Genomic DNA, 17,902 nt, shown 5'->3' on the forward strand with positions numbered 1-17,902 from the left:
CTGTCTGCTCTGGTTTGGAAAGGCTCATTAGGAAGAAAAGCGCTTGATCCCCAGCTGAAGAGTGGTATTTACGATGTGTTATGTGCTCTTGGTTTGGTGAGGGTGGTTTGCAGAAGGTGTTTTTGCTGCTTCAGGTCCTGTCGCTAACAAAAGCGGCACTGACGAGGAAATTGCTTTTTTCCTGTCTACCGTGCTTGAGCAGTTTCTGTACGCGCTGCTTGGAAATGGTGGACTGTCTTGGGTTTTGGCTTGCCGAGTTGGAAGGCAGGCGGCTCTGCTGCAGCCCTCTTCCTTCTGGAGGACCTGACTCAAATCTCGGGGCAGAAATTAGGATGGCAGCGCTACTGCCGCATTCAGAGCGAACAGGGAGCTCAGTGGGCCTCTGAGCAAACAGGAGCCCACGTGGTTGGGATTATCTGGTATTAAATGAAACAACAAACGTGCAAACAAAATCCGGGTGTTCTGCGTGTCACTACTCGCACATCTCAAAGGCTTAATGCTGTGCTGTGGCAGGTCTGAGGACTGTATGGCACATCCATGTGTGGCTGTGTTTGTAAGTGGTCCCATTAGGTTGTTAGGTTTGCGTGCCAGGAATGGGAGGCGAGGATGTTTTGCAGGAGTGGGGTCTGATTTAAACCAGGCTTCACAAAACAGGGTTTTGCAGAACAAGCTGTGTTGGCAAGGGAGTGTGGAAACTTCTCTTTTCTTCCCCGCTGCCCCCTGGGAGCAGGCAGATACCCCGGGCAGGCAGATACCCCAGCGAGCAGGCTGGTTTGGTGTCCCTGGCTGAGGAAGAGGCAAAGGAAGGAGCTAAGGCAGTCCTTGCAAGAGGACTGCTTGGGAGACGTGCCCTGGCCCTGCTGCTGTGGGGATCTGCCTGCGTGGCTAGGGGACAGGGACAGCACTTGCCTGCAGCGGCTCTCTGGACACAGGGGCTGGGGTCTGTGTTTGTGCAATATGGGCACCTGGGACGTGGATGCAACTCTTGGGGTCTTCAAGAGGAGATATGTCTACAAATAATAGAGCTGCCTTTGCAGGGGCTTTTTGGTTTCGTCAGTGTTGCAGTGACATCTATATGCAGTACGCCTTCTGAGGTACGCCTCAGTTGTTCACTTCTCACACTCGTCTCCTTATTTTATAGCATCTTGATGCTGGCATCCGTTTGAGCAACCTCTTGTATAAAATTGCATAGTTCATTCCAACTGAAAACCAAGAGCTTCATTCAGCTCCACTGTGGTCACCAAGCTCGCTGGAGCCACGTCATATTGGAGATGCAGAGATAAGCTCCTTTACGTATGGCACTGAAATACCAGCTGCAGTCCTGCTGAGATTTGGGCATCTGCTTAACTCTTGGGCTCGTGGCGTGTAAATACAGACCGTGCATAAATATGTAAAGCCAAGCACATGCCTTGGCCTCTACAGGACTTCAGCCATCAGATGCAATGTGGAATAGCCTGAATGGAAATGGAAAAAGTAACTGTGTTTTCATTATATCTAATGGATATGTTGCAAGAAACAAAGTGTGGGTTTTAAAAACTGACTATTCCACAACAGTTGCATATCTTTTGGTGCTCAGTTATATACCTCTGCATGTGTGTCTGTAGGCATTTTGGAAGCACTGGACTCTGAGCTGTGTTTATGGAGCAGCTACCCATCAGGAATTGACCTGGGGTCCTACAGAGCTAAAGGCATGAATTACGACAGCCTGTGAGACATGGATCCTTAATTGAGGTTTCGCATCCTTCGTGTGTCAGCGGCAGAAGGGGACTTACCAGTTGGTTGGATTCACAAAGACAGCGGGTTCAGGGAGATGGGCGCACGAGGAAGAGAGACCAGACGGAGCAGTTCTTCTTGTTCCTGCTATCCACATTCTCGATCTTTTTCAGCAACAAACATGCCTGTGCTGTTACTTGGCTTGGGGGTTTTTGTCTTGCCAAGTGAAGAGCTGATCCTGAAAGGCTCCTGTGGGGCACTGCGAGGAGCCTCCCCCTGTTCCCTCCATAAGGAAAAGTTGTGCATACTGTTAGCACGGGCATCAACTCAGCCCCTGCTGACTTCAGTGAGACATGAGGGTACTTCGGGGGGTAGGGGAGGCAGGAATCTAGCCCTAAAACTTTCCTGTAGTTTGTGCGTCGTTATTTTTGGCTGTGCAGAATCACAAAGGTCACATATATTAACCTTTTCTTCTTTGCTTAATTTCAACATGGCTATTACCCTTTCTGCAATCTGGCTGCCTGGCTGAGTATGCTAATGTCTCGGGACACGTCTGTTTCCTGGTCTCTTTGAGTAACTGCATACAGACCATCTTCCTACCATCATCTCAGCCTAAATATCTCTTTGCAATTGGGCAAACCAGTAGCTGAATATAAGGGAAAAGGATCCTTTTACTCTCGAAATGGATTCGGATACTCACTGCATCAGTGGGCTGTCAGGGATGGGAGGAAGTTGCCTTTGAAACTGTCATCATCATCCCCATCACTGATTCAGATGCTGCTTTGCCATTGAAACAAGAAGCAAAAAAACTTTCAAGAATCTCTCACTTCTGCGTTAATGAGAAAATGTTCATGGCTGTAGTCTGCGTTAGAGTATTTACAGCAGCGCTCTGCTGTAAATACAAGGCTGAATTCAACAGTGGCGTTGATCTGCATCTTGCTCATCGTATCTCCCTCCCTGACTCTCAGCCCCTCAAGTGAATTATGCCTTGTGTTTAGTGCAGGGCCATCTGTTTCCCTGTATGTTCTCTCTTTTGCTGCAGCCTGATTTGAATGGAAAGGTGAGTCTAAATACGTATGACGAGGAGCAGCTCTTTTGTGCTTCAAACAGCTTGTTTTCTGGCAGAGGAGCCAAGTGATAAAAGAAATGCTGGGTTTTTACCCAGCAAAGGTGCTCCTAGTGCAAGAGTCCAGGGGGTTATTGGGAGCAGAGTTGAGGGGCACCTGAGTTGTGGGATTAATTTGGCACCTCAGACATAAAAGTCTCTTATGACTGGGCCTGAGCAGCTTTTCAAAGATGCTGAAATCTGTATTATGACCTAAAGCTACTGCCAGATAGCCCCCACCCCCACACGTCCTCCTGATTCATGCAGAGGAGAGAGCTGTTGCTGCTATCTAGGTTTTTCTGTACTATGTCCTTTTACACTGTAAATGGTAATTTAATTTCCACATTTAGAGGCCTTAATTAATTATGAATAAAATCATTTGTATGAATTTTAGAGCTGAAGGGTGATGAATTAATGGCTTTCTGGAAATGTGAGGCTGCTTTACCAGAAGGGATTCAGCACAGGAGTGGCTGTGCCAGCTCTGCCCTGTTCTGCCCCATGTGCATCCCTGCAACATGGGGTGGGAGGAGAAGGAGGAGGATTTCTGTCCCCTGGCATCCTGGGGAGGCTGGCACAAGGGAGGGGACAAGGAAAATGCTAGCGACCATGTGGTGAGGTGTTCAGGGAGCCAGTCTGCTTGAAACCACTCTTGGTAGGGTTGATTTTCACGAAGGGTTCACTTCCACCTGTACACCCCGAGTTGTGTGGGTGCAGGAGCATCCAGGATTGCAGAAGGCAGGGTCCGGCATGTGGGGTGCAGATGGAAGAAGGAGTTGTCATCTCTTGGCAACGATGTGGGCTTTGACCGGCCTGAGACAGCCGGAGTAGCATGCATCTCTGTCTCTGCTGCGCTATGGAAGTGGTCTTGTGCACTCCTCTTCATTTTCCACTCTCTCTTGTGGGTGCTCCTGCTTGCCTCCTCTGTTGCCCCAAGCCCTCCAGCAGACTCAGTCGCCTGGTGCTTGCTTGTGTTGAGTAGGTTGAAGTTCCCTTTGGTTGGTTTTAATAGGTCTGATGAAGTAGGAATTTGGTTCCAAATGCATATTGTCATATTTTATCCATGGTCAGATTTGCTTCCTGACCAATAGAGTAGAGCACTGTGCAGATCGGCTCTAGTTGTCTCTTTATGTGCCTTTTTTTTTTTTTTTTCTCTTTGTTCTTCTTCTTTCTTTAGGGATCATGGAGTTCATTGAAACTTTTAAGCTTAGCCCTCAGGTCTGTACAGGCAAAACTTAGAGCGATCTCAGCAGTCACCTCTGCTTTTGGCGCGAGGCAGGTTGCTTGATGCCTGCGGGCATCAATCATTTAACAACTGCAACATTTATCAGGTGCTACTTGAATAGCCTCTTCCTCCAAGAAGCGTTGTGCATTTTGGAGCTCTTCACAGTTCCTTTTTTCTTTTGTTATTGTTCTGTAGAGGCCAGTGGGCCTAAAATTACTTCTATGGTCTGTCTCTTGGCTCCTGAGCAGCAGTGCCTGCTTGATGCCTGTGTGCACACACATATTGCACTGTCCTTCTGCTCTTCCCGCCTGATCCTTTTTATTCTTGGGGACAGGCAGGGTACAGAGCTGAATCCAGGTTTTGTACTCCAGGCACTTATAGGACCGAAAGGCGTTTGTTTTCTTTTCCTGGAAGCTTTGCTTGCAAAAGTGAACAGTGAGCAATCCAGCTCCTAGCAGTTTTATTTGGCAAAGTTTCCTACTCTGGGTCATCTCTAGCTCTTCCTCTGCAGAACTGGTGGAAATGTTATTGTTTAATCCCAGCAGCCTTCCCGAAATCACTGGTTTTGTTTCTGGCTCATTACCTTCCCATGCACTCTGGGTATTTATCTCCAGTTAGCAATCCCGCTGGGTGATGCCTTGGCTTTGGATGCAGGTCGGGTGTTGCGCAAGGTCTGTCTGTCTGGAGGGCAGATTGCCATCAACAAGCTTCAGTATTTTTTTCATGAAACAATACTTAGCTTCCAGGGGTCAGCTGGAGGTGATGGTATCGTGTTGCTTGCAGTGACAAAGCTTTATACCGCATAACTTGCTTTAGCATCACCAAGTGCGATAAACAGCTCGCTTGGACCCCGAGAGCAGCAGCGAAGGCAAGCTGGGTTAAGGTTTTAAGTCCTTTGTAACAGACTGTCAAAAAACAGTCTAAACAGAAGCGGTCAAATTACTCATGGGGCCCCCTGGTTTTGTATGACTTCTTCATGTTTAATCATTTCTTTTCCAAGCTAATAATTTCATAGCATTTCTTTCACAAGGTTATAAAATAGAAGCTAAATGAAACAAAAGCCAGGTGTTTGCGGAGCGCGTAGGTGAATGCAGTGGTGTAGGTTGATGTACCACACATCCCCCTGCCTGTAGGCTTCAGCTGGTGCTCGGGGGGTGAAAATTCACTATGGTGAAGGTGGGACCAAGTCACAGGACTTCCCCATTGGTCTCCCCATTGCCCTGGCCCACCCAGCAGGAGCGGGGACGCTGGTCAGGGGGAAGACTCAATGATGGAGAGATGGAGAGCCCCATTTCTGTCCCCTTGCCCTGTTGTGTGTCTGGCCAGAGTCCCACCGGGTGGTGCCCCCTGGTTCCACTGGGTGGGTGCTCTGCTCAGGGTCCCTCTCTGTTTTACTTTGTTGACCTCTTCATCCTCATACCTCTCCGCTTCTTTTGCACATGTTGTCCATGGCAGTAATCTGCTTGCCCAAATCTTTCTGTCCCTCTTTACAAAATACAGCTTACATTGTTTTTTAGCCCATCTCTGTTACTCCTAAAACATTGGTATTATAGCCCAGGCTACTTTTGGTGAAAAGAAGATTCTTGATGGTAAAAGAGAGGCACAAGCTGGAAACATCTACTGTTTTTGTGTGTGTTTACCTCAGTACTTGTTGGGCTAGGGTGTTCTTAAAGTTTTCTTGAAGTTTTAAAGAAAAAAAGAAAAGGCATGTTTGCATAAATTTATTGAACTGATACACAACCTGTTCTGAAAACAAGACATGTTCAGCTACTTGAGTATCTGCTCTGGCATATAGCCACAACGTCTCTTACTGAATTGCTCAGCTGCTTTGTGAGCCTGATCATAAAGGTTTAATTTACAGTAGTGACACTAGTAACTACTATAACTAATACTAGAAGGTTATATTTAAAAAAGACAGGGGGCAGAAAAAGCAGAACTTTGGAGCTTTCCTGTCTGCATGTTCCTCCCGAATCCTGCAACTTTTCCAGTTCATTCTTGACAATTAATGTGGTTGCTTCTATTTAAATCTGTAGCATTTTAACTTCTAGTTTCTATAGGACAAAAATCAAGTTGCTATAACTAATAATGACATACCATAGTGGTTGTTAAATGAGATGGTGATACATGAGTAAAATACCAAGATGAGAAGGGTATGTTCCTCTGAGATGACACAACACGGTAAGTGTTGCTCCTCTTTTTCAGGGTGTTTTTTCAAAAAAGAAAAAAGGGAGAAAAAAGGGAGGGAAAAACAGAGGTAGGGCAGCATTCACAGTCCTCCCTGTGCCATCCAAATCCCACCCAACCTAGTCTGCCAGAAGGATAAAAGTCCCGGAGTTACGAGGTCCCTCCCCACGAATCCCAAGGAGCCTCGAGGGTGCGAGAGCCCCATCCTGTTGAAGGAATCAGCAGAAATAATTTGGCTGCCTGATGCGCTGCTCATCGGGCCCACGGTTGGGTGCCGGCAGGGCGTGTGTGCCAGCGTACCTGCTGACGGGGGAGCCGGGCAGGGAAGGCTGCGAGGCGACACGCAGGCAGAAACACAGGCTGGACGATTTCTACCCTCTACTTGATTAATTCTACCTGATTATTTCTAATCATTGGTCTATACAAAGTCCCTGCACTCCTGGCTGGGAGACTAATTATATTCCCATTAGCTTTCAAAGAACAGCGTGGTTTTCCCTAATAAAACCCTGCACGTGTTTCTGAAGGCTGTTCTTGCTCGGCGTGGTCCTTCGGGTGCCTGCAAGCGCTGTCTGGAGGATGTCACCTGTCGCCCGTGGGCTCTGTTTGAGCTGGGGATGTGTGGGCTCACCACCCCTGCGGGGCTGGTGGGTGGGCACGGCGGGGTGTCTGCTCTCAGCCGTGCGGGGTTGCAGCCCTTCCGCCTCCCAGACGCGGGTGCGACCCCCCAGCGGGGCGAGCACAGGGGTCTGGCTCCTCACCTCTATCTCCTCGTGGTGGCAATTGCACGGGAGGTCATTCAGAAGCACGAGGCAGTTAATGCTGCAGGTCAGGAGGCGTGCGAGCTGTGTCAGGGGTGCAACAAGACTTCTTTAAGGGGTTTTCATATGTAGCAAAGTGGCACTGAATATTATTACGCTTTTGATAGAGGTGCGGGTTAGTCTCACTCACTTCCTACGCTCGCACCTCCACCTTGGATCTGTCCACAATAGTCTCAATACTCACTTTGACTTTTGGCCATTCCTAAACTAGCTTTAAAAAGGATCTGGAGCAAAACCGGGTCGCTTAGCAACCCGCTCCCGCCAAAGTCTGCCAGAGAATGGGTCAGTGATTAACAATTATGTACAATTGAGGTTAAAAATGCAGGGCGGCCTGCAACATCGCTTCTCCGACGGCTGGAGTATTTCAGCATTACGATGCTGGGATTTATGGTGGTGGTGGTAAGTAAATTTATACTAGTTGTAGTTCTGACTTCATGATGATTCAAGACTTTGGTGTTATGTAATTGGACTGAGGCCTTTTTTCTTTACTGGTATATTACAAAAAAGCATTAAATAACCATCGGATGAGTAACATAGGCATGATCTATGTTTTACATTTTCTTTTTTTTTTTTTTTTTTTTTTCCCCCAGGGCTCTGGGCCTTCCCCTGGGCATATGACTTCCCAAACAAACAGAAATAGATCTGCATGGGAGAGTGGAAAATGCAGAGCCTAGCTATAGAGCAGAAATGCAGAGGGAAGGTGGGTTTCTGGTTTTGGTCACCTGCCTGAATGTTGATGCACTGTTCCTCCAAGCAAGGAAACAACAAATGCCACATGAGCTTGATGAATATATTTTTCTGAGCCTTGTTTTGGCAACATGATCATTTTCCTAAGTCCTTGGTGGTGCTTTGGTTTCTGGATGAAGCGATCCTTGGCAGCTTTTTCTCCTTTCACAGAGTAGAAAAGGAGGTGGCTCGGTTGTGATTTCATTTACCCCAATAAACGTCCCAGTACTTATCATTTCTGCAGGAACATACAGTGAGAATATCAATCATTAAAACAGCACTCCATCTCTTAGATGTTTTTATGACTCTGGCAGTGAAATCAAGGTGGTTTTGCCAAGTCATTTACTTTCATTGTCTAATCAATTTCTAAAGGCTCTTGCCTATTTGCTTCTTTGTTTAATTAACCCTTCTTTTCAGCCTTATCCCACCCCAGTCATCATCCCAAACTTGAGAAATAAGGATCAGCTGACAGAGCCTCTTCAGCAGTCATGGGAAGTGCTCAATTCCAGGAGCCCTGACTGGGGTGATTGATATTCCTAAGGACTAATCTTCCATCACTGTCTGAAGCTGACAATGTCATGGGCAAGTGGGCAGCTCTTTTAGCTCTTTTCCTTCACTCCCTTGACCTCCCCCCCCCCCCCCTTTCTTTTTTTGTTTCCCTGCTTCCACTGAATAGGCTTATTCCCTGCCAACTTAAAAAATACATAGATCCCTTTTAGGCCAACATTACTCATCACCTTACTCACCTGCCACCACTGGTCCAGGAGAAAAATCATCTTAATGCCCCTTTCCACAAGAGTAAGAGGATGTCTTAATGAATGCTTTCCTTTCTTGGTTTTGATCATTAAACATACTTTACCATTGCTGGCTTTTTATGGCTTCGGACTAAGTGGTAAAATCCATGCTTGAGACTTTGCAGATGCTTTTAGGTGTCATTGAGGATCATTAATATGCAGAGCAATGCCACACAACAGAGGCTGCTAGGGTAGGAAATGAGATCCATCATCTGTTGTTAGAGCAGCAGGATAACTTTAGGTCAGCAGAAATCAGTTACTGGGACTGGATTTGGGCAAGGATTGCTCATTAGTGTACTGAGAGAGTGGGGGTGTGGGATGGGGGTGGAAGAAGGCAAACCTGAGCAGCTTTGGGGTTCCTCCCATCCTCATACTGCAGTGTTGATTTAGAGCATCTTTTGAATCCTGTAGCTCCTGCAGTCACTCCAATGTCTCCTACCTACAGAAAGACTATGCCCAAACTTGATAGCTTGGACTACATTTGTATAAATTGAATTAATATCCAGTTTCAGGCTATCTACTGCCTGCTTCCACAGGCCAAAGATTTTTCCTTCCTTCCTGGCTTCTTGATTAGCGTCTTAATTTCTGCCTTCTGAGGCTTTTCCTGGTTTTGCTTGTTTGTTTGCCACCAGAGACTGATTTCTACACCCACCTTCCCCAAGGCAGGTGGTTGCATGGGAAGTGCTTGTGCCTGCTTGTGGTGGTACTGATACACTCGGGCAATTTTGCTGCTGGATCGAGTTGGCAGCGTCCACTGCTCACTGCCCCGCGCCCATGCAGGGCAGCCAGTTGTGTGCTCAGCCTCCTAGGATGAGACAGGAGTTTTAACCCAACAAACTCCCTCTGTATTAGAAAGAAATCGGATGCTGCTGCTGCTGCCTGCCATGTTTCCTGCTTGCTTTCAGTGGTACATCATAGTTTATTAAGGCTTTCTACCTTCTGCAGTACAGGCCCAGTTTTTTCTCGAGGGAGCGCTTTGTGGCTTGCAGCACGGGCTGTCTGGGGGTGCTTGTGATGAGAGGTTGCTGCCCATTTACCTGTGGCTATAGAATGCTTGGTCTATAGCTGGCGTGAGCTTTCTGCCTTGTTTCCCTTGCCACTGAAGGGGCTGGGGGTGGCAGGGAGCGTATCCTGTGGTCTGTCGTGGCTCAGCAAGGAAGGGAGACCGGCTGAACAACGAATTATGTGTCTCCTCTTTATTTATTTAAAGAGCGTTTCTCCACCTTGCAAAGTTCAAAAGATTATTCAATGTGCTCGTTTCTGATACTGAACAAGCTGGAAATGTTAGTGGTTATGTTAATGTTGCTTCTGGCTCTCATGGCGTTCACTTTTGAAAAATAAAAACGGTTATAATGTGCTTGGCATGGGAGCTTTGAGTTGAAATTAATGCTGTCAGCCATATTAAAAAGATGATAAATTACATTGAAAAATGTACGTTCATTTCTAGTAGCAGCACTAGGGTTATGCCACAAATAGTGTAAAAGCAGAATCACTTAAAATGCAGGTGTTTGGCTCTGCTGGTTCCTACCGTGCTGTGCTGCTGCTTGCACGTGTTGTCCTGTGGTCACTTCTGGCTGGTGGTGAAGCCGTCTCCCTGCGTGGTGGCTCCTGCTTGAGTGGGACACCAGCATGGGTGGTGGCAGGAGTTGCTGTGTTATCCTGCGTGGCCTTTCCCTGGGCCCAGGGCTGTTGCTCCCTGCTCTCTGCTGGGCCATGGGAGGGGGCTGTGGGGGGCTCCCCTGGCATCCTCAGCACGTGGTTCCCCTCGGTATCGCCACGGCTGGTTGGGCTTTGCACCGGCAATGGTGAAAGCCCTGCCTGCCTCCAGGCCGCGGGATGCCTATGAGAGGGCTGCACCTGGGCTACGGGCTGCTCCTCTGGAGTCCTGCTTTTTGGGCTATTTTTGCCTGTTGCTGGTTGCTTTATGTGCTCATTAAAAGCAGTGGGAATTCATGAGTAAAGGGGAAGATAGAGCTTACTCTGCATTACATTTTCTAATAGATTTGTAGATGAAAACCAACTTGACATATTTCTGTATTCAAGATTTATAATCTAATCATTCCTTCACTTGCACAGCAGGGACTGAAACAGCATGTAGTTATTTACATATAGGGAACATTAAACAGCCACCTCTTTAAACCATATGTGAACATAAAATCCAACAACCGCTGCTGAGTAATGGGTATCCGTGAAAGATGAGAATAAAAATATAGCAGAAACAAACATAATGAAAAGGTATTATTGCAAGAAGTAGCTGTGACAGTGGCATATTATATCCCTATACCCAAGTGAAAATGTGACCCTGTAAATCTGTATACCCTTGCCTCTTGAATTAAGCACATGCAGGTGGTTTGCTTTCTATTTCTCTCTAGTTGTAGTGAGCTGGTGGGGGCTTTGCGAAGCCTTACCCCTTTCCCATGAGGAGCTAGAGGATGGCATGCCACATTAGTCCAGACTGCTTCAGACTTGTTGTCATTGCTCCTTTGGGGCAAGTTGTGATCCCTCAGAAACGTGAAACTTTTTTTTTCAATCTACCGTCAGCTAATTTTGGGGCTGGCTTGATTCCTCAGTGTACTAATCTCCCAGCCAGTGTAATGCCTGCCTGTCCTTCGAGATGCAGGCTTCTGAAACGGCTGTGGTCCTGCAGCGATTAGGATTAATTTGTCCAGGTGCCGAGACACACTCCTGTGGCTGTATTGCCGGGGCTGCGATGCTGCCTGCAGTGCCGGCATGGGAACCTTGGCTTTGCCATAGTTACTGAGGATACCCGACAGCTCCCGGCTGCTGCAGTGTGAGGGTATGTGCTTCGGTTGTTTGAGCTTTGAGATTGGCAAAGGGATTAGGGGCTATTAGTGGCTTTTCGTTCCTTTTTTGGGAGAAGAATGTATGGAGGGGCATCCTCTTTGGAGAAATCACTGCTCTCTCTGTATCATATGTAGTAAACACACGGAGAGGCTTTCCCTAAAATACTATGTTTTCATGGATTCTTTCCATTGGTGCTTAGTTTCTTGCAAATATGCTGCCTACTCTCTTGTCCTTTTCCATTTCTAATACTAATTATGAGCAGGAACTTGATAATAATTCCCTAATAAAGGGTAGGCATCCCCCAGTGGGTGTAACTGTGTCCTGCAGAAGCCATGCTTATCCCATAGGCGTGTTTTGATGGTAGGTCTAGATACTGGCGTCTCAGCATGCAGGTTAGATACAAAGAGCTGTTAGTTGTGAGAAATGTATTCCCTCCTGATAAACGCACGTCTGAATCTCCTCATTGCTGGAGTTCTGCGCGGTACTGGTGATGGTGAGCCTGAGAAGAGTAACTTTTGTTGGTTTTTAGGATAAGAGGAGAAGCTAATTTCTGTGATGTGGGGGGGATAAGACAGTGAATTTCTTTCATAGAACTAAACCGCTGTTTCCTACTACTAAAATGCTGCTTCTGTGGCATTTTAACAAAATACTGTCCTTTGCATCTCTCTCATGTTTTAACCCTCTGCATTCCTGTGACCTGAAGGGAGAGCGATGGAGAATGTGCATGGCGGTAGGATTAAGAAATTTTTTGTTCTTAAATCCCCACTATTTTTAAATAGGATTTTAGAAATCTCAACTGTATTTTAATTTGGTTTGTCAAAGTATAATTACCGTGAATGAGGTAAGAAACTAATTTAAACACAGCAAGTGTAGTGGAGAATCCAATTTTCAGAAATCAGTGGAAATATAATTGGAGTCATTAAGTGCTGACTTCAGTAATTAAGAGTTGGTTTTTGACGTTTCAGGCTTGCATTGCTAATTGTCCATGGAGAAGGTAGAAAAATGTTTTGTTTGCTGTGAAATTGGTCGCTCCCTAGACCCGTGTAGCTGAAGGCATGAGCACTGCCCGGTGGCTTGGGTGAACCCGCAGTGTTTGAGATTTGCTTGCTCGGGTCCCAAGCTCCTTGTCCCTCCCTGCCCGCTGTTGCCCACAGCAGGGGACATGTGGGAGCACGTTTTTGGGCCGCCCTATGTGCCAGGGCCCGTGCTCCCCACTATGTGGGAGGCTGGTGCTACCTCTGCTACTGTTGGGGTACCCCGAGGGCTGTACCCCATGCCGGGGCACCCTTGGGATGGAAAAACCTGTTTGTGGCTGGGCAGGCATTGGCTTCAGCTGCTCCATGTCTGGCCTTGGCCGGGGAGGGCAATTCGGCTGCCCCCAGGTCTTCTCTGGTCCAGAGGAGCCCCTGGCGTAGGAGCTGGACCAGTGCAGGAGACACTCGGTCTCAAAACAGGGCCTGGCCACGCTAAGCCAAGGTTTTGGTAGCGTGGCAAATGGCTACCAAGAGGCATCGCTTCATTGATAGATGATGCCATGCAGTGTTGTATCACAGAATACAGAGCAAAAGCGAGTCTTTTATGATAATATTCAGGAGAAGGATTTTTCTAAGCCAGAGATGGGTGCCCAGCTCCTTAACCTATCTTGCTTTCAACTTTGATCTTGGATTGCAGGTCCATCTTGATAAAATAACTGGATCCCTCTGCAGGCGTAAAGTGCTGCTAAAGTTATTCATAAAAGAAATCAGTGGTAGGAGAAGTGCATCCTTGTCACTTCTTGTTTGCAAAATTAGCTCTAAGAAGTCAGGATGTTATGCATTTTTAACTCATGCAGTTCAATCAAGATGCTCAGCACGGTTTTGTTATGATAATGGAGAAATCATAAAAAAAACCCCTGACGTGTTGATAGTTATCATCATATAAAACAAGCCTTACGTTTACTTTCCTATTAAAGATGCTAATTTTTCCAGAGCAATGGCATTTATAAGGCTTTCTTTTTCTTTTGTTTTTTTTTGTTTTCCAAAACTCCAGCCAACGCCCTTGTTTGGGCCTCCAGCATGGAAGCTGATGTGATAGTTTCAGTGCTTTTGAGCTTTCACAAACAGATCCATCAGTGGCTGAGATCTCTTGCTCCGTGTTTGAGTTCTAATTGTCTTATGGCCCAGCAGAAGCCAGCGCTCAGCTAGGAAGTTGCGTAAAATGTGTTCTTAAAACTTTGGCTGTGCTCATTTCTTAGGTGTGTGAAAACCAGTGGCAGTTTAAACATTTGTTTTAACCAGAAATCCCCTTTTTGCAGTGGTAGTGTTTTTTCACAGTGCCTTGCAGAATTGCATTTCCCTTCTCTTCCCTGGGCGTCTGACCCTTAAGGCTGAACGGGTGGTTTCTCGTGTGCTTGTTCACGTTCGTGCTAGACATGGGGCATCCTCTGAAAAGCGTGGGCTGCTCTTTGGGGATGGGCAGCTGGGGGTGGGCACCTCGAGGGAGCGCTCGCGGGAGCAGCCGCTGCCACCCAGCTGTGTTCAGAAGGCATAATCTTGGTGTCCCTTCCCTGTCCCTTTGCAGCCATGTAGTCTTCTGGATAACGCACTCGGAATACCTGGCAATGGCTGAACAGGGTATGACAAAAGCCAGAGAAGCGTTTTAAATAGCTAGAACAGGTTGGAGAAATCATGCCAAGCTTTACCGACCAGGCTGGCTAGAAAGGACGGTCTCTTCGCTATGAGTCTTCCATACACCCAGCAAACAGCTCTTGTGTTTGGTGACAGGGGGTTTCCAGGCTGGGATGTGAGCTGGGCTTTCTGTAGGCTGTTCTTCCCCTCTCCCAGGCACTGGGCACCCAGCTAAGCTCCTGCTCGCAGCTGCAGATTAGGGGAATAATGAGGACACGCTTTGCTTTAGGCATAATTTCTTTCCTGTTACTTTTCCCTTCCCTGTTTCCTTTTGTTTTATTTCTTTAGACAGCCTGTGTTGCTGCCTAATTGGATTACTAGGTCACTTAGCGACTGACTGTGGGCTGTACGGGATTGGGACCGGTCCCTGAGGCTTAGCAGTTTGGGGGGCTGCTGTAGGCTGGCAGCGTGCTAAGCTGCTACAGTCCCATGGGGCCTCTGCAGAAAATGGCATTTCCCGCCAAACCCTACAATGGCCGCATAAAGGAGCGGATCCATTCCTTCGTTTCATCTGGCTTTTTAGCTTTAGGGAGGAAAAATTTAAAAATTCTTTGTTTTAAAGCATGCCGTGCAGTGCACAGCCTCCAAGTAGGACTGGCCGTCTTCTGGGAAACCCACCTAAATGTGAAACCTTGAATGCAGTTCAGATGTTTGCATATTAGAGATGAACAGCTCTTACTTAAAAAGTGTGCTCTGTATCTTAAACAAAACACCTCCTTGCAGTTTCCATGGTAAGCTCTCCTTCATCAGTGAATAACAGTCATAAATGGTTACGTAAAACACAAGCAAAATGCCACACCGTAGCTGAAGGCTGCACTTGTCAACTCTGTGTTTGCTCTTTGCGCAGGGGAGCGTGCTGGTACCTGACGGTGAGGCTCGACGCGGGGCACAGCCATTTGGTGTATCAGCCCTGCACCCCCGATTGCCGGAGCCCAGCTCTTCGGAGAGGCTTCTCGTGTTCATCCCAGAGCCGCCCCGCAACTCGTCTCCAGACCCTTCTGCTAAGGAGAAGCCAACCGGAGGAATGGTGAAGGCCAAAATCTGTTAATGGGACTACACAGAGAACAACTCAGACCCTCTGCTTTCAAGTTATATCTCTGCATATAGTACTGTTGAACTCTCTTTCTGGAGCTGCTGTATTCATCTAGAAGCTGTTAGACCTTTGCAAAATAAGAGATCTTGCTAAGGTGAGTACAAATGATGTGTCAGACCATGTTTTTAAAACTTCATTCTTTTTTCTTCTTTTTTTTTCTTTCTTCAGTGACTGAAGTGTTTTCAAGAAAGAAAAAAATAAAGCTTTGCTACTCCTGGGACAAGACCTTCTGTGCTGTTCTACCGCTTAGGTTTTTACAGTTTAAGTGTGTGGGTGTCTGTTGTGTTGTGTATTGCCCCCCCCTGTTTCTGTCCCTCTTTAATTATGAGGATTTGAGTCTCGCTTGCTTAAAATTTGTCACCTGGACCCAGCAGCTGTTAATAAAAAAAAAAGAACAAACCCCAAAAAACTTGGAAAACCCTAGGTGTGAAGTAGAGCTCAAAGTTTTGATGCCTGAAGCTCTCGCGCCCGGTGTGTGCATCGCCAACCCCTGCTGAGGACTGTTCTGCCTGCACCCTGCTCTCCTGCCTGGTGTGGGTCCCTGTCAGTGGCAATCCTGGAAACGTGCCGGTGGGTTTCCCAGCTGGAGGCAGAGATCCGAGGAGCACGGCTGTAGGCTGAGGGGACAGGGCAAAGCTGCCAGGCTCAGCTGGGTGCATGGCACGCAACCAGCCATGCGTGCAGTGGCCTTAGGTCTGTTGCCCTGACCCTGCCTGTCACTACGTGTCATGCTGGCCCCCCAAATCCCTGCCTGTGGGTTGCATGGTGGTGGGGGTGGATGCCATGTTTTGGGTTTATCGCTGCCAGCGGCGCTGCATGTGCAGCCGGGGGATGCCGAAGTGTGCCCTGTGTCAATGTGCCTTTCATGTTGGACTGGGAGCATGTCCAGGGGCATTATGTCACCTTGGAAAGACTGCATGTGACAGGTTTCTTGTGGACGTTGTTGTGCTGCTTCTCCCTCCCTGTAGCACCACTGATTTGCAGGCAGCGGCTGCTCCTCCAGCCCTGTGCTCTCAGCGCTTCCCGATTGCTGCACATATGGTGTGTGAAATTACCCGGCGCTCGGCAGCCCGCGTGGCACTGGCAGCGGCAGCGCCAGCTAGCAGCGGAGTGGCAGACCGAACTCTGAATTTTCCCCTCTTCTCCGGAGGGAGGGGGCGAGAGTTTTTGTTCTTTTGTTTGTCTGAGTTCGTATCGCAAAGCGTGTTGGAAATAAGCCCGCTGCCTGCGAGTAGAGTGGAGAGGAAGGGATACAGGGGAGGTGACAACAAAGCCATCGCCTTGCTTTACTCCATCTGGGGAGCAAAACGTGGTGGGGTTTCCTACTTCCCGCTTCAGCAGCGGGTACAAATTGCCCCTGTGCTGATGGGTTGGACCTGAGCATCTCAGCGGGAAGCCTGCGACACCAGCGTCTCCGTGCAGTGCATCCCTGCGCCTTGGGCTGGTGGTGAGCTTGCCCTCTGACGGAGGATTTGGGATTTTCCCATGCCTGTCACTGGCCCGTTCAGGTGTGTGTGCTTGGGCCCACTCCTGCACTCTGGTAAGGCGAAGGTGGCTCTTGACAGTCTCCACTTTTTAAGGCGGCTGGTCCCTACATGTGGCACCAGGGGCTGGGTGAGGAGGGGGGTGCAAAGGAAGAGGTTTGCAGCCTTGGAGTCGGTGCATAACCCTCACCTCTCCTTTTTGGGGGGGGGAAGAAGAGGAGGGAGGTGGGGAAGGAGGATGGATGGTGTTGCCTCCATCCATTTCGTGGCTGTTGTTGCCCCTGGGGCACCAGCCCTGCCAGCCTCCCCCCGTGGTGGAGAGGGGCACTGGGGCTGTCTGGGGGCTCTGGAGGACATTGCGTTGTCAGCTCCCACCCGTGGTGTTTTCTGCATAGCCCGAAAGTGTGGAGGCCTCGTTTATTTCTGATGAAAGCTGAAGCCTTGCTGAAAAGGGAGCATCCTCTGAGGATGTTCCTGGCCCTGGAAGTGTCTGAGAGGGGCTGCTTTCTCCTCCCACCCCCCTTTCTGGTTTTCCCGCGGGTTTTGGTAACTGCGAAGCTGCTAATGTAAAACGAAGGCATGGAAATTTCATATTGTAGCAATTAATCAGCCCTCCCTAATACTTTCCAGTTGTAAATTGCCAGTGCTAACAGATGCGTGCTCTTGCAGCCGAGCAGCTGATCCTGCCAGGAGCCGATGGTGGATTATGTTTGGTTGGTTACCGCGTCCTGGGAAGCCGTAGCGCACCCCTACCCAAGTATAGCGCTCTGATTAGTTTAACAGAAAGTTTCCAGTTATTAGTTAAACACGTTTTTACTAATTTTTTTTTTTCCCCCCTCCTGTACTTAAGTGAAACCTAAAATAGAAAAGGTGTTATATTGTGACGGGGCAGCCAGTGCAAGTTTCTAGGCTTTGGCTCGGTCCCTGCAGCATGTGGGAGCTGGTCAGTAAATTCTTGTTTGATTTTGGTAGGCGTAGGATTATTTCTGCTGTGGGCTATACACACACAGATCTCCTTGTCAAGGATTTAGGGAAAAAAAGAGGAATTTTCCCTTTAACAATGTCTTGTTGCACAGAAGCGGGATTTCTTGCCCTCTGGCATCCCCAAGTCAGAGACCTCTGAGTTGCAGAGGTCAGGATTTGGGGAGGGAGGGGGGTTATTGGTTCAGGCTGCACCCTGCCGATGTGACTTGTCGAGTGCAATCAGTACAAAGCGGTGCTGTTCCCATCCGCCCCGCATCTGCTGGATGTAGCTGGCTGGCGCGTTTTGATTAAAACGTTGCAGGGAGGGG

Source organism: Platalea leucorodia (assembly GCF_965183815.1).
Source record: "Platalea leucorodia genome assembly, chromosome: 2".
Lineage (NCBI taxonomy): Eukaryota > Metazoa > Chordata > Aves > Pelecaniformes > Threskiornithidae > Platalea > Platalea leucorodia.